This window comes from Microcebus murinus, chromosome X (genome assembly GCF_040939455.1).
Source record: "Microcebus murinus isolate Inina chromosome X, M.murinus_Inina_mat1.0, whole genome shotgun sequence".
Taxonomy (NCBI): Eukaryota; Metazoa; Chordata; class Mammalia; order Primates; family Cheirogaleidae; genus Microcebus; species Microcebus murinus.
The window spans coordinates 61,266,137-61,281,402 of record NC_134136.1 but is presented as its reverse complement, the minus strand read 5'-3'; positions in this window follow the sequence as shown (position 1 = coordinate 61,281,402).

Below are 15,266 nucleotides of genomic sequence, written 5' to 3'. Positions count from 1 at the left end.
AACAAAGGCAGGATCCTTTAGGAGGAGGAATAAGATCCAGCTTCAGATGGTTCTGAATCCCATGGTGTTATTCACAGGCTGTGAGAACTTTTAAGAATGTTTTTGGTGCATAAAAAATAATAATTACCCCAGGCTCCATCTCCTGTCCATTCTGGTCCATGTGGATATCCAGAGGTCACACTGGGTGTTTTTGTAGCAGTAGAAATATGTGCTGATGTCAATGGTCCTCAAAATCCAGGGCAATTCACCTTCAACTAATAGATTTCATGGCTAAATCCCCAGCCATTTTGATGATCTGTGATTTGATGGGAAGAATTATAGTGCTTCGAGGGTGAGACAGGGGTAGAGACTTCTGTGATCAGGAAAGATGGAATGACACATTGCATATGGTTGCTCTATCGGGGGCCTATTGACTCTAGGTGGTAAAGTGCTGGGAACAGTGGCACTGGGCAGAGCTGCTGGGAAAGGTGGAATCTCAGGGACTCTGGCGGGGATGTTCTCAGAGGCTTTGTGTGTTTGAGGGAGTGTCTCAGGCCCCTTCCCCATGACTGGCACTGCACCAGAAGGTATTGTTGAGTGTTACTTGGGAAAGTCTGGCTCTTGGGCAAAGATGAGACTTTATTAAGGGGGCAGAACTTGGCTGTCCATTATGAATGTGAATTCTGAACTTCCCTGTTAGTTAGTGCTTAGCAATTTCTGGCTCATTAGGTGCACTTCCTTAGCCTATGGCAAAGGGCTTGGAGGAACGTGTTATTATATGGTATCATCATAGATTAATCTGTGGGAGTCTTCTGAGAGGCACCTGTGGTTGTTTCTGGGGGACGTTTCTCCCTTGGATGGCCTCACCACTGAGTCTTTCATGCTGATAGTGAGCTGTGTTCACCAGCAGAGACCAATGAAAGTGGACCTTGCCACTGAGTCTTTCTTGCTAATAGTGGGATGTGTTCATTAGCATACACTTATGAAAATGAACTGCTGTTGCTGGTAGTTCCTCGGAATTTACTTGACCTCTCCTTCTCCTTCCCACTCCATTGGCTCCAAAGCCTTGTGTAAATTCCTACAGGAATGAGACAGCTTCACCAGCAGTATCTGTAGCAAGTAGAATTTTGAATCCAGTGGAGACACAGGTGAGGGCCAGTGGTCAGGCTATGTCCTCCTACGCTAATGTGCTGAACACAAGGGGTTGCACTATGCACAGCAAGGGTGGCCCAAGGGTGGTGAGCACTCCTGTTTCAGAGATTGGGAATGAAGTTGGCGTTTTGGCCAAGCATTTCTCTATTAGCTTCCTACACTCTTCCGTTGATCATACTCTGCACGTTGGTGGGAAAGAAAATTCACATGTGTTCCGCCACTGAACAGTATATGAAGCTGGTGATGTTGGGATCCTCTTGCATGTCTCCCCTTGAGCCTGGTGTCCAGGAACCTTCCGAGTTATGTTAGGTGTCCAGATGGCAGCCTAACCTGTCTTATTGGTCATGCTGAAAGGGGCACATCCCTTTCAGCTAAAGTTGCCACATTTCCAAGTCTTCTCATGTAAGCTGTCACCACTTTGTGGTCTAACCCATCAGTCACTTTGCTCTTCTCAGAGGGGTGTTTACATAGGCACGAGAAGTTGCCTGAACCCTCAAGACTGTCCTAGACAGCTCAGTGAGGGATTCATGCATCTTGTGTAGTACTACAGCCACTGACGCCGTTAAAGGACAGGAGGGAGGTGCAATGTGAGGAGGGGAGGGCTCCGTGGTGTCCCTATTTCAGGGTATTCCAGGGTCCTAGAAGGAATGTCAGGAGTCTCCTGGGCATGAGGAGAATATAGAGAGTTTGGAGGACATGGGAATTTGGGGTGAATATCGTGATGGGCAATAGCGTTTAAGGAGGCACCTGCCTCGTGTGCCCCTTCACCTCCCTTGCAGCACGTGTGGTTCGGCATAGCTGGGGAACCACAGACAAGAATGTACCTTCATGGAGGTGATGGGGGGAAATATGTGCCTTGGGAAGTTGATATATTTATGATGGGGGCAGGTCCTTATTTTCCCTTTCCCAGTCATTGGGTGTTTTGGTGTTGTTGACATCTGGGCTGTGTCCCCTCCTCTATGCACTGCCCTAGATGGGTGAAAAATGGCCACAGACATAGGTGGGGCTTCACTCTCTTACATTGTTGCATAGTGCAACAGGTAGAAGGAGTACTAGGCTGGATGTGCTGTTGCCTTTGTTGGTACTTCTGTATCCTTCCTGGTGCACTGTATTCTCTCATCTCCTTTGTATTCCAGGGTTTTCTCCTGTAACTATAGGGAGCCTTAGGTGCTGCCTGTGCTGTGCATTTGCCTATTTTGCAGTCCCACCCTGATGAGTTTCTGGGTTCAGCTGCTTAAGGTGTCCCCTGTGTACCGAGCTCTCACGCAGTCCAAATATGTTACTGTCAGGTTCTCGTCTATTCTTGATTGTGAATTTGGCAGAGGCATATTTGATTTTTCAAAATGTTTACGAAATTTTAGAGAAGTACATGGAGAACTTCACAGTTGTCAATTTTCTAAGGGATATTCTCTAAGAAAAGGGAAAGGTAAGTTTTCTTTTCTCAACAGGGAGGTGTAAACTTTCATTTCCCTTTTTACTTTGTCACTGGTTCAGGCACCATGACTTATTGTCTGCTATGTCTTCTTAATGCCATTTTTATTGGCAGAGAATGTATTTTACAAACCACCTGTTAAATTATGCTGACTAATTCTCTTTTCTTTTCCTAAGAAATTGTTTGCTGATTTGGTCTTGCATTTTGTAAGGTCCTTGTGTTCTTACAATAAAATGCGTTTCTCCCATGTATATGTTTTATTATTCAAAAGAAGGAAATCATGATCAATGAATCATGTCTCTTCCATGTGCGTCCTACCATGTACAGGGTGAAATATATGAGATCCATACTCTGGGACCTTGAGTTGAGGGGGTTTGTGACAAGGTTAAGGGTTTCCAGGCCAAGACTTAAGTTCTCCCATTGTTACGGTAAGAAAGGTAGTAAGTGATCTGATACCTCCTTATACAAGGTGATCTTAAGAACACAAATCCATATTTGGATATTGTGTGGGTGACAGGAGCATCTCCTGATCACAAAAGGGTAAGGCAGAAGTAGAGTGAGCAGTAGTTTCTACAGGACACAGATCAGAAGTCATGAGGACCAAAACTGGAACAGTGAGTAGGCAGTTCATTCCCAAGCCTGCCTGCCTAAAATCTTGGTCCTCCAATCTTAGAAATGTATCTTTGTATCACACAACCTGCTTTTGAACGGAGCCAGGTAAAATGGGCAGATGCTTCTGAGCATCATCTGTTCCTTGAAAATATCAGTACTCTTCTGAATGTGTCAGATTTCCAATTAATTACCATTATGTATCCTTTGTTGAGCTGACCAGTGTCTCAGCATTTTATGAATTAGCAGTTCCAGTAGGTAGTGAGGATCAGGGTCTCCACTCCCAGAGAATTTTCAGATGTTTTATCCTGCTTAGGCAGCTGAGGCCTTATGGTTATTACGTGTCCCCTACAGGGAAGGACAAGAAGTCTATGGTAGCCCGTCCTGCCTGTGCATGTGCCACACTGAGTGGTTGGGCATGTGCCTCTCCCTGGGTTGTCTTAGAGATGTGGGGCTATAGCAGTGAACAACTCTAGTGTTGTCATTCAGTCTACAGAGCTGAAAAGTCTCATGACACGCCTCAGAATTCCAGGAACCTCCTCCCCAAATCCAATGGAACAGCTGGAACTTTATTTTTATCCCCACTATTATTGGCTTCTATTAAGTCATGGGTTGCCCATTTAACTGTGAGCTACTCTCCCCCAACTATTCATGTTTATAGCAAGGTGAAAAGTAGAGACAACTGCTGAGATTTGGGTTAAGAGAGAGGTGGGAATGTTCACATGTATTTTCCACTTCAGACTGGCAAATATGAATGGGTAGGTCATGTATTCTCCAAAAGAAGGACTTTTGGAACTGGAAAGTCCTGAGGGGCGTGGGTACTTGCCTCCATTTCTTGAGTGCTTCATACGTGCCAGGCTATATGTTCCCCCTACATATCTATTGCCCTGGCGGGTAAATAATGACAGTGAATGATAACCTGCTTCAGACACTGGACACCTTGGCACTCAGCACAGAATTCCTGGTGCCCATTCTGTGCGTGTATACACTTAGCCGCGATAAACATGATGTGTGTGCACGCACAGCGCTCCCCCATTCCAGTGGAGGGTGAGGCTGTCTCATTGCCCCCAGGCACAGTCCTCGCCATCAGCCTTAGGGGTTCTCTTCTCCCCTTCCACATCTCCCATTTTCTTAAATGTGGTCCCAAGATAGATGGGAGCTAGTGTGTGGGTCGCAGCCAGTGGCAAGGAGGGACTGCTAAGTGTCCCACCCCTTCAGTGTTCCTTTCTCCACCCTTTTTATGGTTGTCACCCCTCCCCAGGAATGTCAGGGACTTCAATGCATTGAGTGCCCTCTCTGACAAGCATTTGCGTGGTAAAATCTCAGCACATTGATAGTTGACCCTCCAGGCACTGTGAGAGGGATTTTGGCCAGGGCCCGAGTTCAGAGTGAGGGCATGCTCAGGGCGGGGGAAAGCTGAGCATGTCCAAGAAGTATCCAGGGCAATAGTGTCCTCATGGCAGAGGGAGTGGAGACAGCTGATCCTGTGTAGCTGGTTGGGCCCCACTGTCCTCCCTACCTTCCTGCCTCTCTACCCTTCTCTCTGTGTCTCTCTCTGCAGATCTGGGTGTCTACCTGTCCATCTGTCTGTTTCCCAGGACACAGGAGCTCGCTTCCCACTGTCTGGGCCAGGTCTCTGGCCACACAGGTGGTCAGGGATAGCTGTGGAGTCTGGTCTCTAGTGATGGTTCTGAGTTTTACTGTAGATTCTAGTAGGCGATTTGGGTCAGCCCCGGACCACCATTGCAGTTACCAGTGGGAATCAACCATTGGTGCCTGTCCATGTCCTAGAGGAATGGACCTTGACTATTGAGCCCAGGTCTGAGAGTAAAGAACCTGATCGGCCATACGCCCCATGCCAGCCTTCTGTTTCTAGGACGTGGGCCCCTTGTCATGAGGGGAAGGAGGGGTAGAGCAATTCTGACAGTACCAAGAGTTAAACAAACCTTTCAGGTTTATGGCATAGTCCCCTAAATTAGACTACCCACATTTCACACACTTGCCATAAATGTAAATGAAGAATGTGAATATTTGTTGATGAAGTACTTCCATTCATAGCTTTGAGCAAATGAATAAGGCCATAAATGAATAAATGCCACTTCTCTATTTGGAGAGAAATATAAATTACAACATTAATGATTCTCTGGAAGATATTAATATATGAAGAAAGGTCTTAAGTCCCCATTTGGAGAAGGTCATGAGGAAATGGACATACTCTCAGATTTTTAAAGGCTATTTAAAAATTTGTCAAAGGTTTCTCATGCACAATTGGACTACAGCTGCCACAAACTTATAATGTGTAATACGTTGTGTTTGAGAGGATCCTCTGCTGGAAATGCATCCAGTGGGTGAGCAAGGTTTCCAAAACCAGAAATGACAGAAAACAGTCTGTTTTGGTGGTGCAAAGCCATGAGTAGTAGTCATGGACGTTGAGGGATTGTCAGAGATATGTAGGTGATAACAACATGAGCAAAGACGAATTATTTAATTACCGTGTTTCCCCAAAAATAAGACCTACCCATAAAATAAGCCCTAGGAGGATTTCTACCATTTGTGCAATATAAGCCCTACCCCAAAAATAAGACCTAGTGATGGGTGTGGCTAAGCAGTGTATCTGCACAACTCATGCATTTCGTCTCAGTGCAGTAAAGAAGACGAGCAGCCCTTCTCATCTGCCCCATGAGAGCTCTATTGCTGGACATGAGAGATCGGGGCCAGTGGTTCTAAAGGAAATAGAGTCGCAAGAAATTCAGGATGGAATTCGGGGTTTGGAGGTACAAGGTTATTGTCAGGCCCCCTCCCTTCCCTACATCAAAAAAGTAAAGGCTCATGAGACCAGAATTGCCAAGGACAAAACTGCCAGGCCCTGCTGAGTGGAACCACACCCAGATGTCCACCTGGATAAGAAAGTTTTGGCTCCTGGGTTCTGCAAATACCTCCAGCCCCTCCTATTTCTCAGTTACCACCCAAAGTCACAGTGGAAAATCCCCAGGTCTTCCTGCCTAAAGTCCCTAGCTAGGCCTAAAGGGTATTAAAGTCCTCAGCTCCTTCCAACAGAGGCGACTTCTGGAGCCCCCCCCTCTTGGGGCCCCAGAACCTCATCCAGGAGTGTATAATAAATCCACGTGGTTGGCCCCCAGTCTTTCTCTCTCTCTGTCTTTTCTTTTCACCCGAGCAGAAAAGCCTTACAGGAGTATTATGATGATGTTCCAGAAGAAGATGATTTAACTATATTTAAATAAATGTAGATTGTTGTACCGTACTTAAAGAAATAACTCCTCTCCTGAAAATATGCACTTCTATGTCTTCTTGAAGAAAAATAAATATAAGACCCTGTCTTATTTTCGGGCAAACAAGGCATGCCCGGATACGTGGCCGGAGTTTTCGGTTATATCTATGGAGATGGTGGATCAGGTCCTTGCCAGTCATTTTATGAACTCCAATGACATTTGGAGACAGGGCCTTAGAATGAATGACAAGCCCTACCACGTGACCAGCCTGTGTACTGATCAGGGAGCCTTTGGTGGAGGCTTCCTGTCATGGATCTGGATCCTGGTGTCCTCCCTCAGGCAATCCAGAAAGTGTATGTTTGTGTTTCTACATTGGCTGTTTGTGTAGCTATTTTGATTGAATTAAGTATATGGGGTGAAATGGTATACTTTGGATTCCCTTTTTGATTTATGACAAGCAACGTCTCTTAACCAACTTGAGACGTAAGGTTGTCCTGTATGTTACAACGCGATGGGTCTTCACTATCGTTTTCTTTACTTTAATCTTGAGCTTTGCTGTCCTTTGTGGTGTTTATGTTTTGTGGTGTGTGTTCTTGAAAGTGAGGAAAGGACAGGTGCTGATTGCTGAATAGGTGTTGGTGCAGGACTACACACTGGCCTTGGTCACAAGGGGCCTGATTAGCCTTTTCTTTTACAAAATTGTCAGGTGAATATTGTTGATGCGTGTTCCTCTCAATTTTGTACTGGGCCCCCATTCATCAGTCTTATTATCAGAGACGGTATTTCTGTTATCTTCACCCTAATAAGGAGGAAAGTAACACCCTGAAGGAGCATATGTGTGAGTATGATGTAGCTGCATTTGTGGCCAGTTTTGTTTCATTTAAGAACATCAGTGTGTGTTTAACATCATTTGTCAGCTTACATTTAGTAGCCAGTCTTCTTCACGTCTTGTCTTAAAAAAAGACAGAAAAAGAGAGTTTCCTGCTAATCTCAAGTGAAAATGAAGTAGGAATCCATGGAAGGCCTAGAGCCTGTTCACATCCTGTATTAGCTTTGGTCAGCAGGGAAGGCTGTTTGCATTTTTTTGTAAATTGACACCATTTTAATATCCTCCCATTCAACCAAGTGTGTTCCTGATTCTTTTCATGTGTTTCCCATTAAAGGTTTATTTGCAATTTATGAATAATGAAAATAGCATCCATTTGGCAAGAGGTTTTTGATTTAAGAACTTGAAGGGAAGCAAACCCACAGGGATCTTTTTTGTTTGTTTTATTTTACAATATAATCATGTGGGTTGCTTTCATGACATTGCAGTTTTTTTTCAATTTGTTTAATTTTGTTCTTGGCCTTGTTCCCTAAATATTTACCAAATAAATGTGTTTTCCTTGTGTGCATGGGAAATGGGCTGTCCTGCTGGGCTTTTGTCGTTTACAATGGCTGTGGATTTCCCTTAGTTTCTCTTGTAGGGCAACATTGGACTTGTTTGGTATTTAAAATTTCATGTTTATCCTCATAGCATTAAAGTTTATTTTGATCCTGGTGCTTCCTTCAGTTGCCTTCAAAAGTTTCTGTGTAAGGCCTGGCGCGGTGGCTCACGCCTGTAATCCTAGCTCTCTGGGAGGCCGAGGCGGTCGGATTGCTCGAGGTCAGGAGTTCGAAACCAGCCTGAGCAAGAGCGAGACCCCGTCTCTACTATAAATAGAAAGAAATTAATTGGCCAACTAATATATGTACAAAAAATTAACTGGGCATGGTGGCGAATGCCTGTAGTCCCAGCTACTTGGGAGGCTGAGGCAGGAGGATTGCTTGAGCCCAGGAGTGTGAGGTTGCTGTGAGCTAGGCTGACGCCACGGCACTCACTCTAGCCTGGGCAACAAAGCGAGACTCTGTCTCAAAAAAAAGAAAAAAAAAAAAAGTTTCTGTGTAAATTTCAGTTTACACAGGAGAAAATTAACATCTGATTGAGTGCCTTTAATTTTATAACTGCATGTTGGATATGCCTATATATACTTTTGGGGATTTTTTTCTTAAATTTTGGTGGTGTCCTTATTCAGAAATTTTCTAAATAAAAAGTTTGAGAGTAGTCTCAATTTATCTTACAGAGCTTAGGTTGCTGAGTCCTTGATACTTTATAACAGTGAATCTTGTAAACTGTCGGCCGCCACTAGTAAATAGTGCTGAATTTTATTTTGCAGATTACATTCTCGGTATCATTTCATTTTATTAAATGTAGGTCTTAATCCTTTCCATAGGTATGGCGTTAGACGTTATCTCAGATCTGCAAATAAGAAAAAGATTTTTCTGATTGGCTTTGTGCCTCTTGCTTAATGACAGTTACTAACCTCAAGCTGCCACTTAGCCAAACCTTTCCTTTTATTTTAACATTATATTGTTTTCTAAATAGTTATTTTTGTTGAAATTTTAGCCATTGTATAACTTATTTCATTCCTCTGTTAAACTAAACAACATTTTGCGATACCTAAATATAAAACTTCACACATTAAGTATATCATTGGTCCAGTGCTGGTTTGAAGACGGTGAATGCCTGGAAGTCCAGGCCACCGTAGACCTCTTGAAGACGTTTGGGACCATTGGAATTTCATTTCCGCCAACAATTCCGTGTTGAATATCATGTAATTTAATTCAATTCTGTCCCTAGTGATTTGTGTACCCTCCTTTTGAAATTTGTGGGGCATTTTTATTTGAACATAAGGAAATTGACAACCATGATTTTTGTTTTCTGTTGTTTGGGGACTAGTGTTCCTTTCAGGATGTCTTGTATACTTTGGAATTTTGTTTTAGAACCATACTTGTGTATTGAATATATTGTCATTTAAAAATATTCATTGAGGTCCTTCTTCCCAGGTGCTCCTTGATAAAAACAAAAAAGCATCAACTTGTGTAGTTTCAATTAACATAGAAGTTAAAGAGGAATGGTCCAAGGGCAAGCTCCCCAGCACAAGAATTAGAAGGCATATGCTAGTCCACCCTCATATGCCAGGGTACTGTCCATGCCCCCGTGGCCACAAGTGCTGCCTGTGCCTAATGCCTCAAGTGCTACCATATTGGCTTCAGAAATAGGTAGTGACTGCTGATTTGTACTCATGCCTCTATCCCGTGTCACCTAATGTATTTTATATTCAAAGAGATATCTAAATAAGAGGAACACTTTTGTTTTGCTCCAAAACCTGAGAACCCTATTCATGGAGCAATACCTGATACTTTCTATGATATAAAAGAGTTACTTGTGGCCTGGCATGGTGGCTCAAGCCTGTAATCCTAGCACTCTGAGAGGCTGAGGCGGGAGGTTCCCTTTAGCTCAGGAGTTGGATACTAGCCTGAGCAAGAGGAGACCCTGTCTCTACTGAAAATAGAAAGAAATTATCTTGACAACTAAAAATATACATAGAAAAAATTAATCAGGCATGGTGGCGCATGCCTGTATTCCCAGCTACTCATGAGGCTGAGGAAGTAGGATCGCTTGAGCCCAGGAGTTTGAGGTTGCTGTGAGCTAGGGTGACACCACAGCACTCTAGCCATGGCAACAGAGTGAGACTGTGTCTCAAAAATAAATAAATAAATAAATAAATAAATAAACAAACAATTATTCAACATACCATATTACTATTTACTGACATAATAAATCAAATTTCAGTTGTATAATGTGGATTTCATGTTCTATTACTGTCAGTATTCAAAGACATAGTAAATGAGATCCAAAACCCATTGGATAGTGATTTTACCCATAATCTCGCATAATGTATTAGTGTCTTTAATAAGTAACAAAGTCAAGATAGAACACAAAACACATCCAAGAGGTCCATTACCCATAATTTTGGATAAATCCGTTGCCTTGTCTCTGAGGAATAGCAAGAAAGCAGGACTTCTCTGAGCCTCCTGAGTCCTGTTGACTACCTGCATGGAAGAGACTCGGTTTGTACAACTCGTTCTTTTTGCTAGGCATCGATATCTTTTTTCAGTCTTTGTTGTGTTCTTCAGTTCACTGTGGGTACTATTATTATAGACAAGTTTATTTTATTTGAATGTTCTTATTTTTTAAAAAACGGATCTTTATATTTTAACCTGCACACTTTGATCTTTTGATCCTATTTGGAAACTTTTTTTTGCAGTAGATGCATCAGCAAGGCCGTGTGTGGTGTCTCACGTCTGTAATCCTAGCACTCTGGGAGGCCAAGGCAGGAGGATTGTTGAAACTCAGGGGTTTCAAACCAACCTGAGCAAGAGCAAGACAGCGTCTCTACTAAAAATAGAAAGAAATTAATTGGCCAACTAAAATATACATACACTAATAATTAGCCAGGCATGGTGGCTTCAGCTATTCTGGAGGCTGAGGCAGGAGAATTGCTTGAGCCCAGCAGTTTGAGGTTCCTGTGAGCTAGACTGATGCAAGGGCATGCCAGCCTGGGCAACAGAGTGAAACTCCGTCACAAAAAAAAAAAAAAATGGAAGGAAGGAAGGAAGGAAGGAGAGAGGGAGGGAGGGAGGGAGGGAGGGAGGGAGGGAGGGAGGGAGGGAAGGAAGGAAGGAAGGGAGGGAGGGAGGGAGGGAGGGAGGGAGGGAGGGAGGGAGGGAGGGAGGAAGGAAGGAAGGAAGGAAGGAAGGAAGGAAGGAAGGAAGGAAGGAAGGAAGGAAGGAAGGAAGGAAGGAAGGAAGGAGCATCAGCAACATGGACTGGAATAGACTGTGAAGAATAAACTCCAGTAATGCTGGGACTGTGGGATGATACTCAGATGCCATCTTTTCTGTTGTAAAAACAAGGATCTGGCCAGGCGTGGGAATCCTGGCACTTTGGGAGGTCTAGGCAGAAGGATGGCTTGAGGCCAGAGTTCAAGACCAGCCTGAGCATCATAGTGAGACCGTGTATCAAAAAAAGAAAAAAGATAAAAAGAAAGAGAAAAGAAAAAGAAAAGCATGGATGTGAAGGTAATTTAAAGCCATGTGTATCTATGAAAAAGGGGAAAGATGGAACCTGTGGAGCAGGTGGCTGTTGGACAATAGAAGCCTGACTCCCCCGTGGAGGGGAAGACATTTATTCCGTAGGAGTCCTGGAGACATAGGCTAACAAGGCACATGATGCATATATGTCAATACTTCTTCAGATCTTTACCCCTTCATGTACTGTTGGCTTATTCTGTGCTTTGCAGACATTTCTGGGACCACACATCGTATCTCATTCACAATCTCCAGTGTCTGAGTCCTGTGGCTCTTTCTCACTATCATCTTTAAACCTCAGATTCCTCACTTACGCAATGGAAATTACACCTTGGTATGTGGAGGTTGTGATAATCAAGTGTGATCATCCTTGTTAAGGGCCCAGCACATAAAAGGTGGTCAAGAACTAGTATCCCATTTCCGGAATCCACATGTTGGAAAAGAGCATTAGGGTGCTTGGTTTAACTCCCTTCCTACCCACTACTTCCCTATCCCCCTGTGCAAGCTCTTTAGACTTTGCCACAATGTCATTTAAATGCCCATTTTCTTTCCCAGGGCCAGCAAGCTTCCTCAGGGGTCACTGGGGCATCTGCTTGGAAACCAGAGCTCGTTAACCATGGTGTGAAGCAAGAGGCAGCCCAGGAAGACAGGCTTTTCCTTCTCCTGAGCAACTTTCTGTTCTGGCCAACTCAGGCCCTGCACATGGAGGATGACAGGGCTGAGTCCCCAGTATCTATCAGGACTCTCTACTGTTTGCAACATGCACAAGCTGGAGGGGGCCTGTTAACTGACAGTGCCAGAGTGTTCCCTGCTCTTTCTTTCCCTATGTAAAGTCATTTATTTTCTGTGTGGTGATTAATTCATTGAAATTCAGGTTAAGACATTTGAAAATATGACAGCGGGAAGTAACATGCTAAGTGGAAATATGCAATTTTCTAAGATGTTCCACAGAGATTTCTAACCATTAATATTAATGGGTACCTCTTGGTCCTGTACTTTCCTATTGGCACAAGATTCATGGAGAAGGTGGCATGACAGGACTTGCAGTTCACTCACCTTAGGTCAAATTCCACATTTCTTTAGCATTAGACACTAAAGTATCTAGCGATTATTCAGTACATTGTCATTCTCAGTCTTCTGATTTATCTCTGTTACTGGTCAAACTACTTTAAATGCTTGGAAAATGAGGGTCTTTGTTATTTTCCACCCAATGAAAAATTTATGCCTAAGATACATAGAAAAATCTTTACCCAAACCCATGTTTCATAGCCAAATAAAGTATTAGTGAGCAAGGCTGACTCATTTCCTAGTCAAATGCAGTTGTGAAACTCAAGTTATCCGCAACACCTCCTTTCTGTTACATGCACTTGCTGTGCCCTCTCCCTCTGCCCCTGTAATGGAAGAGTCATCTTGGATCTCTTAGTTGTTAGGGGGGTAAGCTGTCAAAAACACCTAAATGAATGGTTTGATGGATCATTCTGCTGAGCGTTGGCATTTAAGAAGCATTCACAAGGTGGAGGGTGCCAAAATGCTGTCTCTCTCATTGGTGACAGTCTCAAGGATCTGGATCCTTGATGAAAGAGAAGGTGGACATTCTTTGAATTTAAGGTGGGACCTGGTTCCTTGGATCCTTGCAGGAGTTCATTCCTAGGCCAGTCTTGTCACTTAGTCTCTTCCAGTGTGCAGTCAATGAATATGCACCCACTGGTGGGAATGGCAATGTGATGTAAATGCTTGATGTGAGGTGTTCCACGTCACACTCATGTCTACCTTGAAGCATTTTTTATGCCTCTTATTTATATAAGTGATGGAAACAGAATGGGATATCACGTACACTTTCAGGCAAGGCCTTTGATTGAACCTCTATGGATTATAGATGTAGGAGGCAATTGACTCTACTAATATTTTCTGAAATAGTACATCGTATATAAGGACTGATGTGCTCACTTTTGATCTTTATTTGAAACAACTTTTCAGATTGTAGGTGTAATGTGTTCATGTGCAAGGTCTAGATGTTTCAGGATAGTATAGTACAATGTAATACACTGGACATCTGTTTACACAGAATTACACCTGCAGTGACCATTTTGGATCATGTCTAGTTAGGCTCTTCTATGACAATATTGACAGTTTTTATTAGGAACCTCCTCATTGATCCTTATCAAGTAACTGTGCTTTTTCACTAAGAAATTTGACTAAATTCCTTCATGCCTTACACCAGCATTCTATTCGCTATTAGTGTTAGCAAAGACATAATAAGAATGTCTTCAACTAATATGTGTTAAAGGTGTCAATATTTGTTCATATGACTATTACGGATAGAGTCGTATAGAGTGACATTTAAGGTATAACTTTAACAACTGAGTGCATATAAGAGTGGTGAAAAGCCTATGATCCATAAAGTAACATGAAGAGGTGTTTACAGTGCACAAACGTGTGTGTATAGCCTTCTGCTCAGAATGTGACTTCTCTTCCCTCAATGTGTTCTACACAAATTCCATTTATTGTTTACAGTGTTTCCCCTTGGCAAGTAAGTGCCTGCTTTTTTCAGGATCCTCTGGGAAGTGAGGGTGTATGTGAGTCACAGAAAAGAAGCCTTACTTTCTTTGTGGGTAGGGAAAAGGCACTCCTCCGCTTCCCGAAATGAAAGCCTTTATCTGCCACCTCAATTCAAATGCCCCTCCAATCTTCCCAGTGGCTGATTTTCTGAGCATAAGAAGTAGTCACAGGTGGGAGATGCTGGACAGTGGCAAGACTGCAGATGAGTGTATTCCTTGTTTACTGGTTCACTGTCATGTGCACCCAGTAATGAAACTGGGACAGCAAGAGTCATTTTGAGAGGCACGTTAACCTGTTAGAAGCGATGATGATGATGGCTGTGGTAGACAGGATGGCCTGAACAAAAGGAAAATGTTTTCTGTCTCTTTAAAACTTCTCCCACTCGTTTTGGAGAACTAAATCCTGCATCCCTGCCTCAGGCCAGTGGTAGAGAGGGGCAGAGGAGTGTCCTTTTGTTCTTTGTGCTATAGGACATGGTTCAGTGGAGTCCCCGGCTGCTGGGGTAGGTCTCAGCGGAGGTCCAGGGAGATCCCTAAGGAGGTCATGGGATTGTCAGAGATGAAATGACCACAGTCATCCCATATGGTTGATGAATAATAGCTCTGAGAATGAAATGCCTCCTTTAAAAACTGTGTATTTTGGCTTAATATTGGGAAATTGGTAATTTGAGGCAGGAGTCTGCCATTTTCCCTATCTTGACAAAATGGATTTCATGGCTGAGTCCCCAGCCACTTTCTTTATGTGTCCTTTAGTGAGAAGAATCATGGAGGTTAGAGGCTCTACAGGGGGCAGAGGCTTCTGTGATCAGGAAAGGTGGAAGGACACATTGCATATGGTCGCTCCATGAGGGGCTTATTTCTTAGAGATGGGAAAGGGCTGGGAATGGCGGCACTGGGGAGACCTGCTCAGAGAGGCTGAGGCCAAGGGACTCTGGTGGGAAAATTGTGACAGGCCTTGTGTTTTCCAGCGAGGATGCCTTATTCTTTCTGCATCCCCAGCACTACGTGGGATTGGTATAAGTAGGGAACAGAAGACAATTTTGCTCATTATTGTCTATAACATAAGAAATTATGGCCCTGTGACAAAGATGAGACTTTTTGGATGGGAGCAGGTCTTTATTTCCCATTTCCCCTGTGAATTCACCTTCACTGCTGGTGGAGGCTTTGCAGGTTTTGCCTCTTTCTGTGTACACCCTCAGTGTGTGAAAAATTGCTTGGAGAAAAGTTGCCCTTCACCTTCTGATGTTGTAGCCTAGTAGACTAATCTGAGGGAGTCTTCAGAGAGGTAACTGTGGTTGTTTCTGGGAAATAATTTCTCTTGGTTGAGCTGACCACTCACTCTTTCATATTAAT